This window comes from Hipposideros armiger, unplaced genomic scaffold, assembly GCF_001890085.2.
Source record: "Hipposideros armiger isolate ML-2016 unplaced genomic scaffold, ASM189008v1 scaffold_366, whole genome shotgun sequence".
Taxonomy (NCBI): domain Eukaryota; kingdom Metazoa; phylum Chordata; class Mammalia; order Chiroptera; family Hipposideridae; genus Hipposideros; species Hipposideros armiger.
This window is the reverse complement of record NW_017731716.1, coordinates 1,315,983-1,320,815: the sequence shown is the minus strand read 5'-3', so window position 1 is coordinate 1,320,815 and position 4,833 is coordinate 1,315,983.

Here is a 4,833-nt window from a genome sequence, read left to right as displayed (position 1 = left end):
ATCTTCCAACAAAAATAGAGCCAGTTAGATAGCAACACTTAAAACCAATGAACAACATTGAGTTTAGGTAGCAATGTATGAGCTCCCAAATATACACAGGTGGGGATACACCACAATAGCAGCAAGATTCACATGTGGAAGGAGGCAGAGGAGCCAAAACAAAATAACACCAAATTACCAAAAGATGCCCCCAAAAGAAAGAGTCCTACTTCATGTTTAAAGTTTAGAGAGTTCATCTGAGGGTAGCAGTCAAAACAGGGGAGAAGCTTTGTAGGCTCCATTTCTTGGAGGAACACAAGAACTATTAGAACATCAGATGGTGCTAGAATGGTCTAGGTTCTATGCACTTTCAAAATCGACCTGAGCTCCCTTCCAGGACCAAGCCCTGCATGAGAGAAAAGCTGCTAGGACAGGCTATAAGAGGCCATGATTTGTAACTACCACAAATAGTATAGTAATTATAGAAACTCTAAATCTGAAAATTTATACCCTTTTCTATTTTCCATACCAAATGTATTCATTAATATTGCTGATCTCATGTATAAGAGGGCTTGCAATGAGATTACATGGCACCATTACGATGCTTCAATAATAAAATGCAGTCAACATACAGATCCTCCAAAATTGACCATTAACTCTCTTCCATTATCAAATTCCTAGGGAAAATTAAAGTCCAAAGCACAAATTCCCTTACGAATTAAAGTCCAAAGAAAACGCCTGAGGTTAAATTCTCTTGCCATTGAGATTTAAACTACAAAAAAATTAATGCCCAGGGTTCATCATTTCTAATTCATATTTCACTTACTGTTAATTACAGGTGTTCCTAAGGATTAAATAGAGTTGGAATTTTTTGTAAGTGGTTGTAGCTTGATCAGAAATAATATCAAATTTCTCTTTGAGTTTGTAGAGGGTCCAACAAGTCAATAAGACACACAAAATTATTGCAGCACTGTCTGCTAACCCATCAAATGGAGAAAAAGCTATTCCCCAATCTCTAGTGTAATTATTTCAGATAAAATTGTGTTCACAAAGCCCATTAGTTGGTGTTGTCAAATACCACTCAGAGACTGTGGAGTCAGTGGTGAGAGGGAGAGAAATTCTGAGCTTTATCTTTAACAAGATGGTTGATCTGATGTAATAAGGACCTGGAACCCATGTCCTGTGAACATAAACTTAATTAGGAGATATTAAATTTGACACTTTGAATTTTCCATTTCTAGGGGGAGAATTTCTTTATCTCTATTAACTCCTCTCTTAGAGAATGGCATTTGAGATACCACTGTCTTCTTGTAAAGCTTCAAAATGTGTAGAGTTTGAAGACTGTATCAGTCAGGACAGGTTGAGTTATGTTGCAGTAACAAAGAGCCACAAAATCTTAGTGACTTGAAGCAAGGACAGTTTCTTTTTCACTCATACTACATATTGATTTTGGATTGGCAGGGAGTTCACACTGTATGCCCTTAAGGAGCTAGGGTGAGACAATCTTCACAGGCTTTTTCATGGCCATCATAACAGGGACAAGGGAAGGTGACAAGTTATGCCCTGCCCTTCAAATGTCTTCCCAGAAGTAGCACATTTCTTCTACTCACATCACTTGCGTTCACATTTCATTGGCCAAAGCATGTTATGTGGCTTTCTAACTTCAAAGGGAATGTGGAAGGACAAGTTCTTACTACTTCAGTGCTACATTTAGAGTGAGCTCTGTCTACTAACACTGCTTGTGTAATATCTTGTGAGCCCAAAATTTTAATCCTTGGCCATCACCTGCTGTGACTGCTTTCAGCTATAAAATAGCTGAAGTTAGTGTTTACCAAACTTGTCTGATCAAAATAATCACCTGGGTTCTCATTAAAAATACTGATTCCTATATCCTACTCCTGAAGAAATGATTCAGTAGATCTGGGATGCGACCCAAGAATCTGTATTTTTAAAATCACCCTGGGTTAGGCCAAGGAAACCTCCCTCCTAGCATTGGTTGTGTGTGTGTGTATGTGTGTGTGTGTGTGTGTGTGTGTGTGTGTGTGTGTATTTTAGAGCAGTTTTACATTCACAGCAATATTGAATGGCAAATACAGAGATTTCCCATGTACCCCCTGACACCCACATGCACAACCTTGTCCACTTTCAACATCCCCCACCACAGTCGTACATTTGTTACAACAGATGAACCTAAACTTAATGATGCATCATTATCACTCAAAGTCTGTAGTTTACCTTGGAGTTCACTCTTGGTAGTATATATTCTATGGGTTCGGACAAATGTATAATGATATGTGTCCACCAATGTAATGTCATACAGAATTGTTTCACTGCTCTAAAAATCCTTTGTGCTCTGCCTATTCATCCTTCTCTTCCCCCTAACTCCTGACAACCACAGATAGTTTTACTATCTCCATAGTTTTGCCTCTTCTAGAATGTCATATAGTTGGAGTCATGAAATATGTTGCATTTTCAGATGGGCTTCTTTCAATTAGTATTATGTATTCAAGTTCCCTCCATGTTTTTTTCATGGCTTGATTGCGGGAGTCCAGCTCCCGTGAGGTCCAGGGGTTCCCTCAGATGAGGACAGAGTTGGCAAGGCGGGGAAGAAGCGGAGACAAGGGGAGCGTTTTGAAGAAGTGTCACACTTTATTTTTACAGCATGTCCCTTTTTATATTGGACAGTTAACCATTATCTCATTAGTAAAAAGTTCTTTTACATGGTTTTGATCAGAGTTTTACTTCCTCATAATTCTTATGCTCCAGGGTATAGCTTGACTTTTTCTTATGCTAAAGATTAACTTATCCTAACTGTATTTTAATCCTTTTACCTATAATGACTACTGACTAAGGCTAATCCTTTTACCTATAGTGACTATGTGACTAAGGCTAATCCTTTTACCTATAGTGACTATGTGACTAAGGCTAATCTTTTTACCTATAGTGACTATGTGACTAAGGCTAATCCTTTTACCTATAGTGACTATGTGACTAAGGCTAATCCTTTTACCTATAGTGACTATGTCTACTCAACAATTATCCTAAACACTATTAGCTAAGCAGGATCTTAAGATTTACAAAGGGTGTGTACTTTGACCTTTACTAAGAGACTAGCAGTGTGACTAAAAGTTGCCTTTAGTGTATAGGGTAAAATTTCTTTAATACAGCTAAAATCTACTTATTTGTGATTAAAATAATCAGTATTCAAAAGGGGTATTAGATCTTCATTCTGACTTGGGGTACGTCAAAAGGGGGCTGGATTTTCCACATAAGAAGGCGGTATCTGTTTCTCAGTCAGAGTTTCAGAATTTGCCACAGTAATATTATGCTTGGCAAGGAACCCAATTTATAATTTTTATCTCTCGAGGCAGGAAATATTACAAGACCAACCATAAGGCAGTGCCCCAGACATCCAGCACCGTGCATGGATCTCCACCTCAATGCAACCTTGTCAGACACTGAGGCGTGGCCGGCTCGGCTCCCAACACTTGATAGCTCATTATTTTTTAACACTGAATACTATTCCACTGATGAATGTACCACAGTTTGTTTATCTATTCATTTACCGAAGGGCATCTTGCTTGCTACCAAGTTTTTGTAATTATGAATAAGCTGCTATAAATATCTGTGTAGGTTTTCTCTTTTCTTTTTAAAGATTTTATTTGGAAATTGGGAGAGGGGAACAGCATTGGGGAATTGGGGAAGGGGGACAGACAAATTGCTGTCCTTTTGTTCTTCAGTCTAGTTGTGGAGGACGTCGCTTCACTGGCCCATGTTGGTATTATCATTGCGCTCTTTCTGGGCGAGGCAGATTGGTCACTGGTCACTGGACGGCCACTTATGGCAGCTCTTGGTGGCTCATGCCTACTACCAGCCACTCATGGTAGCTTACGGGGAGCCCACTGCAACTCCACTGCAACCTACACAGTCACCAGCAGCTCATGGCAGCCCAGCTCCAGGTCAAGCTGTTGTTCACCATCTTAGCTGTAGAGGGCAGTGTCACTGGCCCTCATATGTGGGATCCGAACCAGGGTCTGCTGCTCAAAGCTGGTGTCTCAAGCCAGCTCTTATCCAACGCACCACTCTGCCGGCCCAGTGTAGGTTTTTTCAATTCCTTTGTGTAAAATACCAATAGCGATTACAACTGCTGAATTGTATGGTAGGGTAAGTTTACTTAGTAAGAAAATGCCAAGTTGTCTTCCAAAATGGCTGTACCATTTTGCATTCCCATCAGTGATGAATAAACGTTTCTGTTGCCCCACGTTGTCACCAGCATTTGGTATTGTCAGTGTTCTGCATTTTGGCCATTCTAATAGGTACAGGTATCTCATTAATGTATTATTCCCTAATGATATAATATGTTGAGCATCTTCACATAAGCTTATTTGCCATCTGTATATTTTCCTTAGTGAAGTATCTGTTCAGGTCTTTTGCCCATTTTAAATCAGGTTGTTTAATTTTTATTGTTGGGTTTTAAGACTTCGTATATTTTGGATAACAGTCTTTTATCAGATGTGTCTTTTGCAAGTATTTTCTCCCAGTCTATGGCTTGTCTTCTCATTCTCTTGACAGTATCTAACACAGAGCAGAAGTTTTAAATTTTAATAAAGTCCAGCTTGTCAATTACTTCTTTCATGGATCATGTCTTTGGTGTTGTATCTAAAAAGTTACCATACCTAAGGTCATCTAGGTTTTCTCCTATGTTATCTGCCAGGAGATAATGTTTTGCATTTTACATTTAGGTTTTGTGTTTTTTTTTCTTTTTAAAGATTTTTATTGGGGAATTGGGGGGATGGGAACAGTGCTGGGGAATTGGGGGAAGGGGAACAGACAAGTTGCTGTCCTTTTGTTCTT